Source organism: Protopterus annectens, chromosome 8.part1 (assembly GCF_019279795.1).
Source record: "Protopterus annectens isolate FY-2018-M chromosome 8.part1, PAN1.0, whole genome shotgun sequence".
NCBI classification, from domain to species: domain Eukaryota; kingdom Metazoa; phylum Chordata; order Ceratodontiformes; family Protopteridae; genus Protopterus; species Protopterus annectens.
In genome coordinates, this window is record NC_056742.1 from 450068261 (window position 1) to 450093260 (window position 25000).

General features: G+C 40.1%; 1 protein-coding gene across 2 annotated transcripts in view; it reads right to left on the minus strand.

The window, feature by feature from the left end:
* The window catches only part of LPCAT2 (lysophosphatidylcholine acyltransferase 2), a 777819-nt gene that overhangs the window by 580709 nt on the left and 172110 nt on the right, over positions 1-25000 (minus strand). The window lies entirely within an intron of this gene.

Sequence of the window (25000 nt, forward strand, 5' to 3'; positions counted from 1 at the left end):
AATAAACTTATTCCTCTGGTGACCCCGAGAACACTAAAAATCTCAGTGCATTGTTCTAATTCAGAAATGATTACTTGGGGGTGTGTAACTGTAATAAACATATTCCTCTGGTGAGCCCGAGAACACTAAAAATCTCAATGCACTGTTTTAATTCAGAAATGATGTTAAAAACACTAGTCTAAACCCTTAAAGTTGCCTTCCTCTTACTTTATTGTACCTCATGTCTAATGATAATGCAACCATTTCCATGGCTGACTTAGCATTAGTATTGTCTAAAACAATCAGTATCTAAGACACACCAATTAGCTTAATTGTACATGCAAATAAACAGCATAGGTAAGGGATGCAATGCAACAGGGTACATTTTAAAACCAAATAATGCCATGTGTTGACCTATGTATTAACTTTACACCATTAGGCACAAGGTCCAGGTGAATGCCCCATTCACAGAAGCATGCCAATACCATATACTGTAGAAATCACAGTGTGCACAGTGTAAAAAATAGTCATCTAATTTCAGCTGTAGCAGGAAAGAAAAATCATCAATGCTCAAAAAAAAATGCACAAGCAATCAACTCTCTAGATTTTTGTTATACAGTGCAAATTTAAGGAACGAAAAGTGACAAGGTGTGCTAAAGCACAGGGTATTATCACACCTTAAGGGGCACTGTCAGGCATAAGAGCCAAGGGCCTGCCACCTCCTCTGTAATGTTACTCGTATTACAAACTATATCCACAAAGTAAAAATAAAAGCAGGCAAGATGTTTGTTTTCATATCGGGGCTATTTCTGTACCTAAAGAGAAGTACTGTGCAGTACCTGATGACTTCTACCAGTCATATAAATATTCATCCATTTAACAAGTCTACATATAGTGGCTTTGTTAGACACACACACACACACACACACACACAATTACATTAGTTTATATTATCAAACTCTCAGACTCAGTGATATCAGTGGATTTGCTGTACAACTCCCAACTGTATTAAGACATGTTTACAACAGTTTAAATGAAATGTATGCATCATTTTTGTCTACTTCCATAAGGTCGATAATTCCTTCTTATTCATTTTGCATTTGAAACAATGTAACTACACTGTAGCAGTGAGAAAGAAATAATTTTATTAAATGTAAGATGTATGATGCACTTTAGCAATGCAGTACCCAGCCTTTTTGCTAGCATTGTACAGGGCTTATTGCATGTTATTTCGACACTGTTACACTTTTTTTTATTTATTTGTTATCCAGATAACCATACTGCTGGTGATCCGGCTGCACAGTCTGTTTAAATTAATTGCTCTGAGTCACACGAAGAAGGAAAATGGATACTCTGGGAACCAAACCCAAAAGCCATATGGATTAAAAAGGATTCTGAGATGGCAGTTAAGAATATGTATGTACCAGACTAAGGAAAAGATAATAGAAAAATGAGTAATTTAAAGCTGTTGATTATAAATATGAATAGTATGACACAAGCTGTGAACATTTTTTTAGTTCCTTTAGTTTTCTACAGAAGTCAGGCACATTTTATCAAAGGAGCTGTTGTAGACAATAATTAATAAAGAATTGAAGGAATTTATTTGTGAGGAGACGAGTGCAAGTACTAAATGTGATAACATGATCCTCCCCATACACCTAGGTGGTTTAGGACTGCCTGATTTCAATGTTTACTTTAAAACTATGCAGTTAAGGTTTACACGCATAATGCAAGCAGAAGGTTATAAATCAAATTAGAAAGGGAAGATGATGAAATGGGGAGGGGGTTGAAAAATAAGGCAGGAGCAAGATATCCTTCATGAGAATAACAACAATAGATAACAGTATATTAATTAAGTTGCAGAAAGTATTCTAAAAATTAAGTCAACAATGGAATGGAGAAAGAAGACTTTGCCAATATGGATGACTAGAGTAGGGTTATAGAAAATAGGCAATAGAAGGCTGGAATTTACTGTAGAAAACTGGAAAACGAGCCAAGGTTTTGGGAGCAATGATTGACTGAGAGGGAAAAGGTAACAGAGTGGGATGAGGTCAAGCAGAAATGTAGAACACAGGTTAGAGACTGCCTTCCCCACCGAGGCTTGATGTAGGAGCATAGACAAACAGAAAGGGATAGTAGGGTGCTAAGTGAAAGACCTGATCTGGTAGAGTTTTCAGTCAAGCCTAGAAAAGAAGCTGCTGTTAAAAAGTGAATAATTAGTAGGGCATATAAAATACTGCATGATAACTATAAGAATCAACCAGAGGACATTAGAAAAAAAATTAATATGATGGACTAGAAAGGAAATTTACATAGGGACAATTGAAGGACATCCGTATTACATAGGGACAATTGAAGGACATCCGTATGGCTGTCATGTATGCAAAAAAGTCCATATAGTTTAGGATTTCTGCTTAGAAGTATTTGAACAGGTACTGTTATACCCCAAAAAGACATAAGCAGACAGCAAATGCTAGAGATATAATAGAAACAAGAGAGTGTTAGCTGGGAACATGTTTTTTATGAGTGTAATGAGTTGGCAAATGTAAAAATTCTCCACTGAGTATTCTGTCAGAAATGTTGGGGGAGCAAACGGCTATAAGTAAAGAAGTGATTATTTTCAGACGGACATAGGATCTGCAATGCCGATACACAGTAAAGCCTTACCAGATTTAATGCTACTGGCTGCCTAAAAGCAATAACTAGAAAAAGGAGATCAAAATGAAAACCAGCTGTAACTGAAGCACTGAATATTGCAAATGAGATAAATGAACTACAGGTTAGATCTCAGAAAAAGGAAGGAGCAAATTGCAAGGAAAAAGTGGAATCTCTGGGAACAGTTCATACAAAACGATGTTCAGTAGGAAGAGGGAGGGTTAAGGGAAGACAAAAATAGTGCAACTTAAACAATGTTGCACTGAATAATTGTTAAAAAGATGGAAGCATGCATTGTATATACTGCATGAATATAACAAATGATAGTATGTTTATTTATTTTTTATTAATGTATTTCTTCCTATGTCTTAAGTGATAACTTAATAAAGGCATTTTTTAAGCTAGTAAAAAAATAATACAGGAAGAGGATCACATGAAATGAATTCCCAGACTATTTACCATATTTTTATCATTGTTGTTTTACATTTCTCTTTCTGAAAATATTTCAACCTGGACAACCTTGGTTGTTCAATTAATAAGTAAATAACTAAAATATTTATTTTATTTTATTTATCTAATACTGATTACCGAGATAGTGCACTGATCTCATTGGACCAGTTTCCAGCCCAGCCCCTACAAGTAAAATGACATGGAAAGAAACTTTTACAGACATGAGTAAAAGCCACACGCATTCTAACAGAAAGAAACTTTGGTATACCTTTCACACACACAAAAAAAAAAAGAGATCAAAGAATTATACAATTTTCATCCACAAAAGAAAACAAAGAATTGTGTAGTATTTACATGGTAATTACAAAAAGAATAAAAGCTAGTATGTATTAAATCCAACTAAAAAAAAATGAGACTTTATATGTATAGCATTTACAAGCAACAATAAAATTCAATGGGTTTGACAATCTTGAAGGGAGGAAGACGAGGATGATGTCATAAAAGTAAAGCACGGGGGGGGGGGTAAAACTAGTTAAGTTAAGTTAAGTGACTGGCCTGAAAACCATTCTATTGATGTTGCAGAAGAGATTTAAATCCCTAGACTGAGTATTTCTGATGCCATTTGACTTACTTATGTGCAATAAATTCATCAGTAATGGTCAGAGGATGCCTAGTATGCCAGGCACAGGTCACCTCTTAGCAGTATGTAGTATACCAAGTACAATGAAAAGGCTTTGATTCATTTTGTGTTGTGTAGGACATATTGTTTAGGCATTCTATAATTTTAGTAAGGTATATTTGTGGGAATTGAAGTTGTTGCATGTATCTGGATAGACACATGCTAAAGAGAGGCATTCTATTCAGTGATGGCTGAGTAAAGGGGAACAATGACATTTCTAGATATAGACACAATACCTTTGTTTATAAACTTATAGATGGACTTTCGTACGACAAAGAGCACATGTTGGGCATAAGTTAGGTCACTGTCCAAACAAGTTCCCAAATCATGAATAAGTGAGTCAATTCTTAGGGGTGTATTGTCATCGTGGTAGCTCCCAAAGGATACAATATTCCTAAAGGAAAAGGTTCAATTAAAGGAAATAAGGGTATGACTATGTAACAGAAAATCATTTTTGAGATGATGAAAGCATTCAGTAATACATCTGCCCCTCCAGTGTGCTATGTATTTTTTAATGATGGTTCAAGTCTTTAGTTCAAGTGTTTGTGAAGATGTAAGAAATCAAAAGGAGGTGAGTCCTTAACAGCATGGAATACTAAATATGAATCACCAAGCAGGAGTCTATACAATATGGAGTACAGAGACAGACCTTCAAGCTTACCCTAGTAGCTGAGGGTCTTTAGTCCAGTAATCTTTTTAGTTAGCAATGTCTGGGCACTTTTTGGCTGCATAACCTGTTTGGATACTACTGAAAGGGCATTATAATCTATAACTGATTAGATTCAGGTAGATTATAAATGCGAGTTAACTTCTTTTGACCTAGATGAGATTCCTTTAGTTATTACTGGCTTGAAAGAAAGATAGCTAGATGTCTAAGAAGGTGTGAACATTTCTGATGGTCATATCAGTATGGAGTTGAGTGCTATCTATACAGTAAACCGTTGTTAAGCTGTCTTTACCAAATATGACAATGCTACACTTATATGCATTTAATAAGCCCATTTCTAATATAACACAGACGTGTGGGCTAGGTCTTGCTGTAGTAACATAGCATACACCATCACCTTTAGTAATTCTTAATAGGGCACTGTGATTCACTATTTCTTTATACATTACTACATACTGACACGTTTCAACAACAACACTCAAACATCCATACATTATATTCATTTTACTTGGGGCATACTTCAAAGGATAACAGTTCATCCAAAAGGTTTCACAAATGCAATTGTGAAAAAGAAAAAAAATGATACGTCTTGCTAACATAAAAGTGAAAATAAAACTGTAGGAATGTGTATGTGATGTCTGAAATACAAACATTGCTTATCTAGTGGAGTTCATATATATAAATATCATGGTAAAACATTTGATTGTAGTATATGGTTTTGACATCAATGCATTTACTCAAAGTTTAAGTCCAATTACAGGCATTCAATGGTCTTGAAGCTGGATATTTTCCCAAAAGGCCTGAATTAGAATTTACCATGGCAACATTTCATATGACCTTAATGAATTTTCGGTGTGAGTTTATGGCGAATGTTTTGTTTTGTTCTATTCTGTTGTTTATCTCGATTATGAAACGTTGAAGAATGGGGAATGGTCACAATAAGAACTGTGATTCAATTTCTTAATGGAGATCATTTAATAGTGCTCTGAGACCCAAGCTACTAGGAACAATTACATTTTAGTCTTACTTTCCTCCATGTGTGGTTTTATGTATTGAACAGACCCTTGCCCCCACTCATTTTCAAACAGTCCTGACTTTTTGGCTCCACCCTCCAAGAGGTTCGCATTTAGAGTCCCAGCAATGGAGTTATACACTCTAATGACCCATTACTTAGGGAGATAGTACAGTTTTGTAAAATCTTACCATAACAGTAGATGTCCTTTCCTTCACTGTTGTAGTACTCTTCACCTATGGGATTCCCTGCCGTGGGTAGCCTAACGTCCAGCCAGTATACCAAAGCCTACTTATTCTTTAAGGTATGCTGAACATCACACATATGCCCTCGCATGGATGATGTCCAGATACAACATCCTCAGAACTGATTGCCCCAGTAGGAACACCAGTCTAAAGGAGGAACCAGTAGATCAAGGAAGGAAAAGAACCAAGGGGAAGGAGGGAGGGAGTGAATAAGGAGAAGGACCAGGGGGAAGGAGGGAGGGAGTGAATAAGGAGAAGGACCAGGGTGAAGGAGGGAGATCTGCAGTGGTGCAGTGGTAGCATTGTTGCCTCACAGCAAGAGGTTCTCCCATTTGATTCTTGGCTAGAGTGTGGGGAGTGCCTTCTCTGTGGAGGCTGCATGTCCTCCCCGCGGTTGGGTGGGTGTTTGAAAGACATGCATAAATGGGCGTGTCGCGCCTTCGTTGAAGGTTGAATGTTGAGCTGGCACCTCGGCATTTGTGAAAATGTATGCCAATCATTAGCGGACCGGAGTTCTGCTGTGGCGACCCCTAACCAGGAAAAGCTGAAAGACAAATAACAACAACCAGGGGGAAGGAGGGAGGGAGTGAATAAGGAGGAGGACCAGGGGGAAGGAGGGAGGGAGTGCATAAGGAGAAGGACCAGGGGGAAGGATGGAGGGAGTGAATAAGGAGAAGGACCAGGGGGAAGGAGGGAGAGAGTGAATAAGGAGAAGGACCAGGGGGAATGAGGGAGGGAGTGAATAAGGAGAAGGACCAGGGGGAAGGAGGGAGGGAGTGAATAAGGAGAAGGACCAGGGGGAATGAGGGAGGGAGTGAATAAGGAGATGGACCAGGGGGAAGGAGGGTGGGAGTGAATAAGGAGAAGGACCAGGGGAAGGAGGGAGGGAGTGAATAAGGAGAAGGACCAGGGGAATGAGGGAGTGAGTGAATAAGGAGAAGTACCAGGGGGAAGGAAGGAGGGAGTGCATAAGGAGAAGGACCTGGGGGAAGGAGGGAGGGAGTGAATAAGTAGAAGGACCAGGGGAAGGAGGGAGTGAGTGAATAAGGAGAAGGACCAGGGGGAAGGAGGGAGGGAGTGCATAAGGAGAAGGACCAGGGGGAAGGAGGGTGGGAGTGAAAAAGGAGAAGGACCAGGGGAAGGAGGGAGGTAGTGAATAAGGAGAAGGACCAGGGGAAGGAGGGAGCGAGTGAATAAGGAGAAGGAACAGGGGGAAGGAGGGAGTGAGTGAATAAGGGGAAGGACCAGGGGGATGGAGAGAGGGAGTGAATAAGGAGAAGCACCGGAGGGGGGTGGAGGGAGTGAATAAGGAGAAGAACCAAGGGGGGAGGAGGGAGGGAGTGAATAAGAAGGACCGGGGGGGGGTGAATAAGGAGAAGGACCAGTGGGAAGGAGGGAGGGAGGGAATACTGCAGGAGTGAAGGAAAGGATACCTACTGTTATGGTAAGATTTTACATAACTGTAGTATGCCCTTTCCCTTCCCTGACTGTAGTATTCTTCACCTATGGGAGAGTGCAGTAGCCCTCTAAGAAGCCATGAAGACTGGTCCTAGCAAAACTAGCTCTAGCTCTGGAGATACCATCCAACTTGTAGTGCTTGGTAAAAGTATGCACAGAAGACCAGGTAGGTGCTTCAAGAATAGAATTAATATCTAATCCCTTGAAAAAAAGCACCAGAAGAAGCCACAGCTCTAACAGAATGAGCCCTTACAAAAGAAGGAAGGGTCTTACCATGAAAGTATAACAAAAAGAAAAAGCCTTTGAAATCCAATAAGAAATAGGGTGCTTGGATCCAGCTAACCCTAAGGACTTAGGATGAAAAGAAACAAACAACTGATCAGCTTTTCTAATAGTATTACTATTATCTAAATAAAATCTGAGTTGTCTATGCTCATCCGATGTATGCAGCCACCATCTCACTGGCAGATTGCAGAGAGGGGAAAAAAGCAGACAAATGAATAGACTGTTTAACTGACAACTCTTTAACCACATTAGGCATAAAAGAAGGATTAGTACGCAAGGACACCATGTCCTTATGAAATATCAAAAAGGAGGACAAGCCATACTGGCTTGAAGCTCAGACACTCATCTGGCAGAAGTAAGGACCAACAAAAGAATAGTCTTCTAAGAGCAATGTTGCAAGGAATCGGATGCAGCAGGCTCAAGAGGAGCCCAAGTCAACTTCTCCAAAACAAAATTATGACCCCAGGGAGGAGAAACAGGCTTCCTGGGAAATCTCATGAAGGACACCTCTAGAGAACTGTTTATCTTCAAATCTAGAAGCCAAAGGAGGTGGCAAAGGCACACAAGCAGAAATAGCTGATAAGTGGGCCTTAACAGAAGAATAGGCCAAACCAGCATTGACCAACTGATAAGAGGGAACTACAGAAATGTCCACAGTAAGTGGGTCTAGGTTACAAGGCAGACACCAAACAGAAAACCTCTTCAATTTGGATAAGTAGGATTTCCTAGTAGTGGGATTCCTGGCCTCCTGCAGGACCCCTCAGCACATCCTCAGAAAAAAGGTGTCTATGTGGAATCAAAATCTTGTCACCCACAGTGTCAGTTGAAAAGTAGACAGGTGGGGATGGACAAGAAATCCCTTGTCTTGTGTGAGTAGATCCACCCTGTGAGGTAACTTGTGATGATTGTTCTTGGCTAAATGCAGAAGAAGAAGAAACTATTTATGTCATCGCCAAAATGGCATCACCAACAAGATTTTTGGAGCATCCTGTTGAGTTTTGAATAGGACTTTTGGAATGAGGGTAAGGGGATGGAATGCATAACGAAACATCCCCTTCCAGGAAAAAGAGAGGGCATCCACCTTCCACACCAAAGGACCACCCGGGGACTCTGGCAAAAAATAGAGCAAGCTGCCTGTTCAGAGGGGAGGCAAAAAGATCTACTTGAGGAGTACCCCATTGGTGGACAATGTCCAGAAACACATCCCTGTGAAGCATCCATTCATGGGATTGAGTTAGGCACCTACTCAGAGTGTCCATCACAATGTTCTGACCAGAAGGGAAATAAACTGCATGAAGAGTCACTTGATACTGGACAGCAAGATCCCATATCAGGAGTGCCAACCACCAAAGAAGATAAGCTCTCATTCTACCCTCTTTGTTTATATATCACATCTCTGTGGTGTTATCTGTGAACACCTTGAGAGGCCCTGGAGAGAAAAGAGGATGAAAGGCCTGAAGAGACAGTGGATGACTGTTTATCTTTTTGATGCTGACGTGCTCCTTCTGCTGAAGAGGTGACCACACTCCCTATACCTTCAGGGAGCCAAAATCTGCTCCCCATCCCACATCTGAAGCATCTCTGAACAGTTCCTGAGAGGGAAGAGGAGGATGAAAAGGAAGCCCTGGATTTAGAGACAACTGCTGGATCCACCAGTGAAGTTCCTTCTTGAGACAAGGAAGTAGAACTACAAAGTCTACAGGATGTGCATGTTGAAGCCAAACTGACTTCAGAAACCAGCGAAACTTTCTCATGTGGAGTTTGGCCAGAGGGATCATAGGAATGATGGATACCTACAGCTCTCAGAAACTCCCTGTTGTAATGGAGGCCAGAGGAAGAAGAGAGTGAAAGAAAGAGATGGAGAGATAAGGCTTCTGGAAGAGGCAGGGATGCCAACATAGGCACTGTCTGAATCCTGTAACCCAGAAAGACATCATTTTGAGGAGACAGAGAAGATTTTTTCAAGTTTATTGTGAACCCCAGGCTCTGAAGAAGTGAAATGGCCAAATGAAGATTTTTCAACAGGATCTCTGGAAGGATGCCTGAATCAGCAGGTCGTCCCAGTAAGGAAATATCTGGACCCCCTGAAGCCTGCAAAAAGCAATTACAGAAGCAAGGCATTTGATGATTACCCTTGGGGCAGTACAAAGACCACAGGGCAAAGCAGAGAACTGAAAGTGTCAGGAAGCAACAGAGAAATGCAAAAACTTCCTGAAAAGGGGATGGAGATGACCATCCTTGAGATCCACAGACACCAGAAAGGCCTGAGGGAGCGAGAGGAAAAAGAGTCTGAAGGGACAATATTCAAAAGGAGGGCACCTTCAGAAAAGTATTTAAATGAGAGAGGTCTAGAATTGGTCTCTAAGTATCCTCTTTTCTGGGCACTAGAAAAATTCTGCAATAAAACACCTCCCCCTTTGGGACACAGGTACCTCTTGTACCCTGAGTCAAAAGGTCTCGAAGAAGCTCTACGGAAAAAAGGAAGTTTTTCCAGAGGAGACTGAGGAATGCCCATAAAATGGGGGCAGGATTTTCAAACCATGAAATATCCCTGGCGAATAATGGACAGAACCCAAGAATCCTGAGTAATCTGAATCCAGACAAGAAAAGAAAGAGAAAGGTGAAGAGAAAGAGGAATTGGGCTGGGAAGAGATGGACAGTCGCATAGCACCTGGTTTATCAGGAAAGGAAAACTTCTGTGCCCCTGAAGTCTGAGTAGCCTTAGTAGGAGGAACCTGTTTGCCACTCTTTTTGCCCTTAGTAGGAGGGCAAGATTGCCTGCAAACAAAGGCTGGCTTATAAGGGTTTTCTCTGAAATTTTACAAACAGGAGAGACAAACATATGTTTTGAGTTCCTGTAAGGCCTTCCTCCTATCCTGAAGGGACTTAAACAAATCAGCAGCTGCTTCCCCAAACAAATTATTATCAAGAGGAGCATCCATCAGCCTTGATATCATCAGGTAAAAGCTGAAGACTAAGCCAAGAGTACCATCTTCATCACTGAATCAAAAGCAGCAGCCCTAGAATAGGCATCTACTGTATCACAACTACACTTGAAAGAATGATGAACCATTTGATAGGAAGCCCCTAGCAAGGAAAGAGCAGAATTTTAACCTCAGAGTCAGGGTAGAAAGTCAAGAAAAAACAAAACTCCAAAAGGGATACTTATCTGTAATGGCTCGGACTGCAGCAAACAAGATGTAGGGGCTCAACCTACAATCAAAGGATGTGTTCGGACTGGAGAAAAAGAAGTTCTGAGGATAGTACATCTGGACATTACCTTTGTGCCCTATGCTACGTGAGAAGCATACGTGTGATGTACGGCATACCTTAAAACAAGAGTAGGCTTTTGTATACTGGCTGGATGTTGGGCTACCCATGGCAGGGAACAACAGTAGGCTTTGGTACACTGGCCAGAATTCAGGTTACCCATAGCAGGGAATCCCACAGGTGAAGAATCCTGCAACCAGTGAATGGAAGGGCATCTATCGTTCCTTTACCTGCCCTTGAGCACATATGCAATAATAACTTTTTTTCACAACAGAGGACAAGCACAGAGACCATTTTAAAATTCTTATGTATTATGTGGCAGAAGAGTACTTTCCACATTGAGATTAAAACATACTGGCTTTACTAGCATGCAAATAAACTAAAGACTGATTTCCCTCTTTCAAACTTTAACAATTACAACAATTTTTACAACAGGCTGTGGGTAAAAAAAGTCAGTTTGATGAGTGTACCAAAATCTGAGAAATTATACAATGTTTGTGATCATGCCAAAAAAAAAACTCACTAAAGTTGCTGTTTCTTAAATACGAAGATAAATGTTTTTCTAAAGAGCTGATTGCTTTCTTCAAATTAAACACGTGACACAGCTTCCCTTATATCTTCCCCAAACCTGAAGGTTCCATGTACTCTGTGTCTGCTTATAGATCTGTGGAACGATGCATGACTTCACTTAACACTCTTGCAGGTCACTGTCTACGACATATTCAGAAATACTTACAACATGAGTGATGTTCCTCCACATGCTGTTCTTCTGCATATACATCTTATGCTGTTGCTGACAGAATATCCCAATCTTTCATTCGGTTGTTCTTGTCCATTGCTGTGTCAGACTGTATCATGAGATGGGATCCCAAGGAGGGTACACTTTCATCCATTTTGTTACTGTGTCCCGCTTTGCCTAGGTGGACATGTGATAGGCACCTAAAGCCCTGGACATTAACAATGGTCTCTCAAACAAAATTACCAGTTTGCCCTTCACTGCTGTATCATTCATTTTAGTGATTAAATCCACATCATTTTTATTTGACACTGTCGGTCAGATTACAAAACAGCTGTCGTCAATTTAAGTCCGCCCTGATTCCAAAAGACCAGCACTTATGTAAAGCCCATCTAGATCAGATTCCAAAACACCTGTTCTCAGTATACATGTGAATGCAAGTCTTTTAGACTAGGGCCCATAGTTTTACATTAACAAATGGGTAATAATTCACTGATTAAAAAAAATAGAGCTAAGTCTCTTCCAACATGACAGCAGGCCGATCACACACACAGGGTTATGACCAGAAAATTACATTTTGTACTCCCAAACTATTTTTACTGCTCCCCCAACCCAACTGGCATTTAAAAAAATGGGCACATCATTCAAAATGTTGCTGCCTAGTAGTTAGTAAATGCACACATTCACTTTCAGCAACTCTTTCTCAAACTATTAAAAACATTACTTTTAGATTAGCAATCCTCTCTGAAAGCAAATTGTGTATCTGTTGTTAGAGGCTTTAGTTTAGACAGATGTAGACATAACATCGCCTTAAAAAGCCACAATGTTTCTGAGTGATGCAGAGAGAAAATATGCACTTTGGAATACAAAGAGTATACCTGGTACACCCCTGAACACCCACGCTTATCTCTAAGAAATCGTGTGTGTGTGTGTGTGTGTGTGTGTGTGTGTGTGTGTGTGTGTGTGTGTGTGTGTGTGTGTGTGTGTTTGCATGCATGTGCATGTTACAAAATTGTCTTCTTTTTGGGAAAATTGGTTTTATTCTGTCAGTCTCACTGATGTGAATGGCTATAAATTCTGTTTTCGCAAAAGCATCTACAGCTATAAAGTATCTTATGAGAAACTGCTCTGTCTTGGAAGACAGTAATTACCAGTGTAGGAGTAAACCCAAGTAATGCTTTGTACTCAAAACTAGCTTCTTAAAATTGCAAAATTGTGAAGCATTATAGTTCATGCAGGGTTCCACAAGAACCACAAGGGATAGCTGCAATGAAGAACATCTGACTTATTAAGCTTACAAGACACATTTTAAATTAGAATAAAACAGGAGTAGAAAAAGAATGCTCTCGACCCACACATCATAACGAAATAGGGTACACAACACACTGCAATACCAAAAACAACGTGTCATAAATATCAAAGAAAATGTATATTCATTTCAGAACATATGCAAACATACCATGAGAAAAAAAAAAATCATGCTATACTTTTAAAAGTGTATGCTTGCCAAATGTGGCATACCTCAGCACAAAACCATGTCTGTTGTGATGGATGTGTGGCAATGCATCATAAGTATTTTAATAGAATTCACTGCAGATATATGAGGAATATAATTTGAATGATTTGAATTTAACGGCAAACAGTAAATCTCACACTTCGTTATATGTGAAATCCATAACAAATGAAAAATTATGAACGTCTTCCTGTCTTACAAGCATTAAATCTGTTTCATCTTAAAAATGCATGCCTGGAGTATGTAAAAATATTGTGTGCATTTTTTTCCTTAAAAATTCTTTTGTATTTTACAAAATAAGTTTACAAAAGCATAGTCAGAGATTCAGAAAATTCACCTACATGGCTGCATAAAGGCATTACAGCAGACCCACAGTAGTACAATGCAGCTTGGAACTCATTAACAATGCATTAGTTGTGACTGCATAATGGTGTTAACCAAATAAGATTTTATTGGTGAAAATCCCACAGTTCATATAACTGTCAGCACTGCGTATGTTGGCAGTAACACTCATAATGTAGGGCAACTGCTCTGGGTACAAAGTGTTAGGGGTGCAATCAGGTAATTCCAGTCTCTCTTTAATGCAATACCATCTTTTAAAAGCCGGTATTGCATTTGCGGTCAAACCTGAGCACTGTAGCACTCCGTGTGTAACCTCTGCTATAGCAACTGCTTGCTACACTGTAGCAAACAGTTTGCTGTAGTTTTAAACTAAACCTGAGTGCTTTGTGGCACTCCATGCAGGCAGGGTATAACCTGTAGTAACTGTTTGCTACATTTGTAGCAATCAGTTTGCTACAGTTTAAAAAGAAGAATTTTATTTTTTATTTAATTAAAACATGAGTGTCGTAGAGCTCCATGCAGACAGGGTATAAACTGTACCAAGTCTGCAATAGTTTAAAAAAGAGATTTTTCTTTAATAAAATAAGTTGAAGGAGAGTTAGGAAGAGGGCACAGCAATGGGACCTGAATGGCTGGGGTGCAGGGGGATGTATGGCCACCAGGTTGGTGTGCCTGTGCCAATAGAAGAAATGTTCATTTTTAATTAGAATTACAGTGAAGTGGTTTATTTTGTTTTTTTTTTAACAATCTGAGGGGCTGGGATGTTGGTTCATAGTACAGGCCCACAATGGTTGAACCAACTACACTTCTGTATGCAGCTCATGTGATCCAATGAGGCAGAAGTGTGCATGCAACATACACATGACAATTCAGATGTGCATCAATATGCTGCTACAAGCATAGCTAGAGTTCTGATAAGGGCTATGCAAGGAAAGTCTCCACTATTTAATTTGTATAAATGGGAAGAAAATGGCTGTATATAACTGTCAGAGAAAGGGAAGAGAAAGCAGAGTAACAGAAGGAAGGACAAGAGGGATGGAGGAATGGGCTGCGGTGGGGAAGCAAGTATATATATAGATATTTTTTTTACGTGAGACATTGCCCATTTTTATGCTTCTTAAGAAGGGTAGAGGGGGGAAGACTGGAAAGGAAAGAGGGTACAGGAATAATAGAAGGTCAAGCAAATACAAAGGATAAAAATACCACCACAGGTGAGGGTGGGGGGGATGAAGCAGAGATGTATGTACACAGAGAGAGAAAAACTAGTAATGGTGAGGACTGGTCTACAAACCGGATAGGAAAGTGAAACACAAAGTAAAAGAACATCCTGGTGGGGAATACAGTGTACTGACAGCTGACTGTGCTGCCTAGTGTTCCCTGCCAGAGGCCAATCACCTCAGTGGTTGCCCTTCATGGCTAGGTCTAGACGCTAGTAGTCCACTAGTCATGACCAGGCATTTTTGCAACTCTACCAGTCATCCAAGGATGTGATCCAGGAGGCCAATGCAGGTGTCCAGCCACCAAGGTGATCACCGGGCCATCCTACTACTGCTGGGTAACATATTTTGACCCATTGCTGGTGTCATTTGATAGAGCAACTACACTACCCCAAACAGAGACAGACAAAAAGCACCATGGAACCCTATAGGTCACCTCCATTGGATAACTTGCATCTCCCTCAGACAGGCTGGACTAGAGATAGCTGGCTGGACTAGAGATAGCTGGAGACCTAGCAGCCAATGGTAGAGTAGGAGAACGGTGTTGTGGTCACTGTCATGCTGTATCCATGGCTGTGAAACACTATGAAATATTTATACAAATGGACAGAAACAAAACAAAGAAAATATTTTTAAAAATTAACTTAAACCCAATAAGCCAGCAGCATTTATATTCCAATGCTTCTTCAACGTACAATCAAGCTGCTGCTGACGTATTGGGTTTAAGTTAAATTGTGTTCTGAAGATCTCTAATAGGAATTCACCTGGTTTAATGAAAAATGTTCAACAGAATTTAAAAGAGTTAAGATTTATGATTGAAGAAGATGGAAATGAGGGTTGAAGTTAACCCCTCATTAACTTCAACCCTCATTTCCAGATTCTTCAGTCATAAATCTTAACTCTTTTACATTCTGTTGAACATTTTCAAAGATAAATGCAGTCGTTCTTCATTATAACCTCCTTGTCCTTAAACGTTACCTTATTTCCTTTGCTAACCTATAAAATTCATCTTGATCTCAACATAATGAATTTGCTTGCAAAAATCCTCCACAAAGTAATGACTTTTCTAAATGTGGTGTACATATACTCAGCATATAGTTAAAAGAATTAGTCACCATTGGTTTCCTATGCAATGCATTACAGATCATATTCTCCTTAAGATACATCTCCACATCAAAAAATACATCAATTTTGACATTTAATTGTGGAGCCTCCACTGAAAATGGGCCATCTTTGGGCCCAGACAGACTCTCCCGGTAAACAAATAAAAATAAATAAATACATAATTCTCTTGTCTATAAATAGTACATGTTATTCCAAAATCATTGTAATGAATCCTCCCAAATTATTCAACAAATTTTCTTTCCTTTCTGTCAATTTTAAAAAAGATCATCTATATATCTTTTATAAAATATCTCTATTATAAAAATACATAAATACATAGATCACTTTCTTTTCGTGTTATCCTTATGAATAGGTTGGCATATGTGAGAGAAAATTTTACCACATAGCTTTACCACAAGCCTGTTTTAAAAATTCACTATGAAAATTAAAGAATAATTTTTAAATAGAGCTCTAGTAATTGTAATGCTTCCTTCTTCCTTACATCTTTATGAAAAAAATATTCAACTGATTTTAAACCAAAGTCATATTTAATAGAAGATTAGAGACTACAAACTTCAGCTGTTACAATAACAAAGTCTTGTTGCCACTGAACATTTTTTAGCATCTGTAAAAAATGAAAAGTATGCCTAACACACAAACTTAATACCCTTATGTATGGTTGTAACAATGTGTAGCTTGCATTGCGTTGTTAATAAAACTTAGTTTTAAGCTCAAAAAGGACCAAGTGAGTATATTTTAATGGTTATCTGCAGTTTATCTGATGAATACCCATGGTATACCAGTTATAACTGGCACTGGCAGGGAGGATTGAATGAGCAGTTCAAGAACAATGATGGGCAGGCAGACCATAGCAAATGGGAAGTGTATGCACAGGGACAAGGCATTGTAAGAAAGCAAACACTCAGGACTAACAGACCACAACACCCAAACATCTGTGGAACACTCACTACCAGGCCAGTCATCATTACCAAGCCACTGGTGACAATTTCAGGAGGTAAGATAGGTGGTAGAATAGATCATCCCAAATTGCTAAGGTATGCGTTAAAGTAGGCTTATAAAAGCAGTATGCAATGTGTGATGCCCCTGCACTGGCCCAGTAATCAATGAGCCTTAATCCTCACCACTAGCACCAGTGAGGGATGTGCACATTGGGAGGATGCCAAGTACACACACAGTAAAGTACAATTTCCCTTAAGAATACACAGAGATCACAGTCAGTCTGGGGCTGATTTCTCCCTCTTTCTCCAGATCCCCAATAAGATTCCACACTGACACAGCTATAGGGTTAAGATCTCAGCCGAGTGGTTAAGCCAAAACCTCCAGCACCCTCTCTGTCCAACCAGTGCTTCATGTTTCTGCCCAAGTAGCTGACACACACAAATACGCTTTGAGATTTGATTTATATACAAACACGCAGACACTCCTGGGGAAGGCTGGCAAAAGTTTATTAGCTATGGCCCCTTCTGCCCAGACTAAAAGGTAGTTTTCACTGTCACCAACCAACATTACATATCAGCTACTATAAGACCCTTACAAAGGGTGACCAATTCTTCTGTGTAATGTTACTATTATCCAAATGGTAAGTCTGACCAACAGCAAGGCTATTGGAGTGGTCTATACAGTGTCACCAAATGCATATGCAAGTATGCTAAGAGCTTAAATATCTCTAAACAAACCAGCCACAATTAAAATGTTTACATATATTTAATAATAAATCATAAAAGGACAAGACAATACTCAATAAATCAACATAGTCACAGCAGAGTTCAGAATCACAGGGAATATTTTAAAACAACATTGCAGGACAGTCTCACATAAATACAGAAAATATCTTAACTAATCTTACTATATTCCTATCTATCTCTAAGAGAGGTTACTGTAATCTAGTACTTACTATTAGCAAGGCAAATACAGATGAGAAGTGCTGAATGGATGTTTTCAGGTCCAAAGACAAATACAAAATGCACAGACTTTCTCTGAGAGATAGTTTTTAAATGAATAACACATTTTTTACTGCTGGGTCAGCTGGATGACATCACTATTTGTCACCTCTGCTTTCAGTTCCCAGGCTAACAGAAACTTAAAAATTAGCACCTCTGTGTCAAAAATCTCTCAGAAATGTGTCTAGAACTGGAAGTTGTAAAACAGTTAAACACTTTTACATTTGAAACCTGTAATTGTTTCTGTTTCCAGACAACAGAAAGAACTTCTAGCTGTAGACATCCTGTCTCCTAGCTACCTTGAAACTGAGATAAACACAGTCATAAAACTCTTTGCTTTTCTTGAGGGTTTGCAAGTTAACTCTGTATGTTCCAGCCTCTACCATTAAAACATACATTTGCATAGGCATACAGTTTATATCTGTTTCTGTTCTTTTCCAGTAGGGTACACTGTGGTTACATTCTTGAAGCTCAGTACAGAACATACAGTTCAACACACACTTCTGCACCAGTAGTTTAATATACATATAACATATACCTCTCATACAAATCATATTATCACAAATTACATAGAATTATTTACAAAATTCCAGCTAGCTGAGCTGGCAGCCTCACACAATGTTTCAATGAAGCAGCAGCAAGGTAGATCAGCTGGTCGTCATCTATGTCACCAGGAGATGAGATACATAATAGAAGGAAAGATGTCCAAAAACTCACATGTTCTGCATATGAAGTACTTATGCTTAAATAATCACCATTACCCATCTGTCATTACTACTTAGTAGAAAACCCTGGTGCAACTTCTCTAACCTCCTCAACCAAATGGTTAAGAAGGTTATGGTGATACTTGTTCAGGTAACTGTACCTAGGCCTGCAATTGTTCTCCAGTGTGTGCAATGCCTGTGTTATCACTCAACACCCTGCTGAGGCAGTGCCAGACATCTACTTTTAATAGGAACCCTCATAAGAGTACCCCAGCAGGTGCTCCCAGTGATCCCTTTGCAGGAAATGCAGAAATAGTTTTGTTTCCTTCCTCTATCATGCAGAAGCCCATCCACATTCAGCACCTACAGAAGCCACAGCCACTTCACAGGTTGCAATCTTGAGGAAAGTGATACCACATTTGCATTAATGCACATTGCAGGCATCATGGGATGCCATTTATCAATGAGCAGTGTGATACAACTGGTAGCCATTATATGGCTGCATGTAGATAAACGGTGTACTGGGGTTATGCCTGACATGCAAAAAATACTCTGTTTTACATGTACATACCCATTAAAACCCATACCCCTCTCTGTGGTTGCACTACAATGGACCTAGGGGTCATAAGGCTGATTAATACACCTGCTACCCCATAGGTCTCACTGACCTACTCAACCATGCACAAAGTACTTTCTTCTTCTTCTTTCGGCTGCTCCTGTTAGGGGTCGCCACAGTGGATCATCTGTTTCCATTTCTTCCTATGCTCTGCATTTTGCTCTGTCACACCAACCACCTGCATGTCCTCTCTCACCACATCCATAAACCTTATCTTAGGCCTTCCTCTTTTCCTGCTACCTGGCAGCTTCATCCTTGGCATCTTTTTCCCAATATACTCTGCATACCTCCTGAACACATGTCCAAACCAACGTAATCTTGCCTCTCTGGCTTTGTCTCCAAACCTTCCAACCTGGGCTGAACCTCTAATATACTTATTCCTAATCCTGTCCACCCTCGTCACACCCAGTGCAAATCTTAACATCTTTAACTCTGCCATGTCCAGCTCTGACTCCTACCTTTTTGTCAATGCCACTGTCTCTAAACCATATAACACAGCTGGTCTCACTACTGACACTCTTCTCCACCACTCCATCCTACCTGTACTCTCTTCTTCACGTCTCTTCCACATTCACCATTACTCTGAACTGTTGATCCCAAGTATTTAAACCCATCCACCTTTGCCACCTCTACTCCCTGCATCCTCACCATTCCTCTATCCTCCCTCTCATTCACACACAAGCACAAAGTACTTTGCAGTCATGAATTCTTGTGCATGCTCAGGTACAAGCCTCACTGCACATCCTGGAGCTAGTATATAATGTATGCTCATCACAGCATGTGCTATATAAATATGACATTTCTGCTTACTGGCCATAGCTCTATGTCTACATTTGGAAGTTGTGACATAGCACCAAAATAAATAAAATGCTTAGAGTAATTCTCCCAGGCAGAGAGAGGTGTTATTGTGGACCCTCTTTTTGAGTACACACAGTGAGTACTAAAGACAGGCAAAATTGACTAGGTCTCAAGCTGGTGGCAAAAGTTAATGTTGTCTGTGGCCACAACAGGGAAGTCCATCAGATGCAGAGGAGGGTCACTGACAATCTTGCATGCCCATCAGAAGGTCCATACCACCCCACAGACAGGATGGTCAGAGATGGGGGGAGACTGCCATTGCAGGTCTCCCTGATTGCCACAGAGGAGTTCCCATTGTTCTTCTCTGAGGAGACAGAATGAACACTGACACCTTGTGGAGGGCTGCGTGACGGAGGCAAGCTAATGCACCTTCTTGCACCTCTATTGGTTATTTGCCAGGATGGTATTACCTTATGTCAGTAACATCATTTAGGGATGCACACATGCTATAAGCTTAGGGATGCAATCTCTCCCTTACAGACATATCTGAGATGCTGAGATGGGGACAAGATGGTATGCTATACAAAGTGTGTGTGTGTGTGTGTGTGTGTGTGTGTGTGTGTGTGTGTGTGTGTGTGTGTGTGTGTGTGTGTCTGTGTGTGTGTGTGTGTGTGTGTGTGTGTGTGTGTGTGTGTGTGTGTGTGTGTGTGTGTGTGTGTTTAGAGTCTATGTAGGCTAGTAATATGTAACATAGGTGCCTCAATGGGTGGTGGGATTGCCACATACTTTTAATGTCACATGTGCTCATCTGTCTCCTTTCACAAGTGCTGCAGTTATAGGGTCTTCCATCTTGAAACAGGGAAGTCTAATGTCAGTGGTACACTGAACACTGACAATGACAGCAGTCTTATGGTAGTACAGTCAGAGGGCACAGTGCTACTACCTGCAGTGATGACTCTGGAGGACACACTACCATCAACATTCAGTGACTAAGCTCTGTTGCCTGAGGACTTATTTACACCACACCTGCATCTTGGGAAGAACAGGTCATATCTAGTGAACCTACTCAGATGGCATGGCAGTCCCCTACCCATGTAACTGCACTGGACAATGGTACAGTCACAGTGTAGGGATTGGAACTTGGTCATTGCCTCAGATGGGTGCCACAATGGGCATTACTCAATGGGTGGGCAGGACAGTCATTTAGGCACAGGTAGATGCCACCACTGCCATGGCAGAAATGTCAGGCATGCAATTTGGTCTATATAATGAGGTACATGAAGGATTTCAATAAAAGGCTTGCTAGACAGGCATACAAGTGCTTCCACTGCCTCAGTGAACTATAGCCAAAGCTATTCTTATGCCCACTGTTCCTTTGTCTCCAGTGGGGGTACAGCCCCCATAAGTCAGGCACGTCACACACTGATGTACTGACTTGGTTGACTTGTTGGCAGGCAGGTAGGCCACAGAGCTGTACTGACCTGGCTGACTTATGGGTAGGCAGGCACATACCACTGAACAGTACCAAATTCCTCTGTATTTACCAGTTTTGAGGGCAAAGTAATGGGTGCCCCTTCAATTCCCGATATTTTGAGGATGCAAAGAAAACACTTTTCTACTGAAACTGTGGAAGTGTTAAAAAAAATAAGACCAATCTTGTGAAAATACCATAGGCAATAAAAATCTAATTAGTCCTTGCTATCTTTTAAAAGTATCCCAAATCTAACTGAGTAATACCCTGTAGTAAAACCCCCTGCAACATGCGGAATGTCGTGATTCATTAGCTCACTGAACGCATGTTTCAGCAGACCTACAGTGCTCAGGTACTGTTGCAAATTACTTGTCTGCAATATGACAAGCTAGACCTTCGTGATAGCAAAGAAATCACCTCTAACCAATAAAGAGTGTAACAGTGACAGTTAACATCACACTGTTGAGTACTGTTTACTTCCTTCACAGCATTCAAAAGCTACAAGACACTTCGGAACCACAGTGCTGGCTACCTTTACTATAAAACTCCAAACAGTTCTCATTTACTTTAACTTCTTCTTGTAGATACAGAAACACAATGCACCCTTAAATCCGGCTTGTCCCCTGAGTTACACCTGCTGGAGACACATATGGTATTTTGGAATACAGATGGCTACCAGAACATTTCATATTGTAAACTCTGACAATCTGCCTCTAAATCAAAACCCCGACAGACAAAAACAATCCTACACACCTTAGTTTGACAGCAGAGTACTGAAATAAAACTGCCCTGAGTAACTAACTAGATATTTTACTCAACTTCCACCTCCACCAAAGTCCAACCAAAATGGGTGTGTTATGTGATGTTCTTGAAAGCATAAAGATGCCCAAGTAAGTCTGTATACAAAGAAGTTGTAAACTGCTGTCAAGTTGTTATGTAAATAAACTACTACTGGCTCTCAAAAAAAAAAAAAAAACAAAACCATGCCTTCATTTCCAAGAACTGGATGATGCCTTCTGCAAGGTATGGGATTATATAGTGTTCAAAGTTTGACAATTACATTCATGCTTTAAAAACTGGTCTGGGACAGACACATTTTAATGAGAACATGGCATGAAAACTAGTTGTGAGAAACAGAAAAATCTATTGTCAATATCCACTTACAGTACAGGGGGGCGTCTTCTTAATACCTTAGTTAAAGCAGTCAAAAACAAGAGATGTTCTTATTATCCAATCTACAGGTAAATCTAAAGACTGGTAAATGTGAAGTTAAATAGACAAAGACTTAAATTGTGAGATTCCAGTTTCATAACATTTCTCTCTTAGATTCTCACTAAATACTTTGATATCATGATTATATCTGTTTTTGTATTTACATTTCACAGAAACACAACAATATTTCTAAATGACACAATGTCATCACTGGAAGGTCAAAGGCCTCTTGCAATGGCAGTTAGACCCATAAAAAGTGATGAAATGAATGCTGCAATTTGAACAACTTTCTTGTTGTTATCAACATCTGTGCAGTGTCTGAGCTAGTATATTAATCCATCCATCCACAATCTTTTTTTCCCATTTTTGTAAATGAGGTCAGGTTGTCACATCAACAGTGACAATCATCTTTAGTCAGTGTTCACTGTGAACATTGGTTAACGATGACTGTCACTGTTCTATTAAAATTAACGGAGTGCACTGTTCTTTTATATATGATATTACAGTTACTGATGTATGTTATTTTAATGAATTTTTATAAGGGTGCAGCTAATGTGACATCTGTGTGTATATGCTAAAGTGTGGTTGGACAGAAAGAATGCACAGTGTTTTTGACATGCTTATTGCCTACTACTTCTCTTAAGATTTTTGTTAATGCCATAAAGAGACTTTTAGTGGTGTTTATGTGTGAATGTATATTTTCAGAGTTAATGCTAAATTGGGGAACATTTTCACAATTATATGAATGTTGGTATTTCACAATTCTATTGGAACATTGGGAGTTATGTTATTATACATGCAAATTTTACATGGAGTAGTGTCCAGATTTATGGCCAGTTGTACCTACTTCTCATGGGCTTTTGTCCAGATTTTTGATGTTTCCAGGTTAAGAGCTATGGGCAGGCATGCCACACAGATGTACTGACCTGCCTGACAGGACATCCTTGTACCCTGCCTGTCATCCTTGTGTCCTGCGTGACAGGCAGGGCACAAGGATGTCCTGACCTGGCTGACCTGCAGGCAGATCACATGGATATACTGACCTGACTGGCTTATGGGCAGGCAGACAGGACACATGGATGTACTGACCTGACTGGCTTATGGGCAGGCAGGCAGTTCACATGGATGTACTGTCCTGGCTGTCTTATGGGCAGGCAGACAGGTCACATGGATGTAATAACTTGGATGACCTATAAACAGACAGGCAGGTCACATGAATGTACTGCTACCTCATCCACATAACTTACTGGTGGGCTGTCTGGTGAAGCATGGTGTGGCTGCCCTTGGATATGTGGAGTGAATACCAATTAGGCAAAGACCACACAGGTGTTTAACTTCTCATGGTTCACCAACATTCTGTCAGAGGATGCTGGTGCCAGTACCAGTACCAGTCCTCAAAGAGGATGCAACCATGGCTGGGGATGTCCATGGTCTGAATCCTTCCTACCCTACTCCTACAACAGCTGTCACACACACAAATAACACAACAGCCTTTCAGCAGCTCTGTCACTGTCACACATTCTAAACACACACACACACAATAGTGCTGGACTCCACCCCCTCTCAGGAAGTACCACCCACTCCTTCCCTACATGATATACCCAGCTTTACACAATCTCCTGGATATACGACACATTCAATTCCACATCCCTAATGAAAGCACGCTCTACCTCTGTGTACCTCCTCACCTGTATATATATATATATATATATATATATATATATATATATATATATATAATATATAATATATATATATATATATATATATATATATATATATATATATATATATATATATATATATATATATATATATAATATCTATATATATATATATATATATATATATGATGATTGTACCTTGCCCTCTCAGATGTTACATGGGTTAAGTGAAATCTGATGCACTGCTGACCAGTCAATGCACTGTAGAGCATAGCCTCATTACAGTATGAATTGCATACTTTTAATGTATCTGGGGACTAATCTGGCCCACAGCTGCAGACCAGACACTACCTCTTTGTCAGTGCTACAGAGTATTGGATCTGTTTCTGTCTCACATGGTCTTCTCCTGCAGAGTGGTCCAAAAGCTTTTTAACTAGTATTTCCTCCACCATAGCCTCTGGACTGTTAGATCCCCCCAATGACAATCACTTTTTGGATCCCCCGATGAAAGTCATTTTTTGGATCTCCTGATGACAATCACTTTGTCTAGCTATCTCAATGCAATACATGCTGTGCACCATCACACACACACACACACACACACACACACACACACACACACACACACACTGAACATCCTGCTGCAGCTCTCCAAAACATACTACCATGCTCCACCAGAGGTTCAGTTACAAATATGAATGCGATTCAGAAACAAATCACATGAGGCATTACACAGAACTGTGAGAAGAGTGGCAGCTCACAGAGTGAGGTCAAGTCAGTGACACAGGTATCACCAATGGTCAAGTGTTGTCGTAATATGTTAATGACTGTGTAATGATATGTAAATGAGTAACATAAGTCAGACTGAGACTGCCAATGAGAATCAACAAATGAAGGAACAAATCAAAGACGTACAAAAGTCTGCGTAAGCAGTCATGGCTTCCAGTACGTCTGTAGCCAGA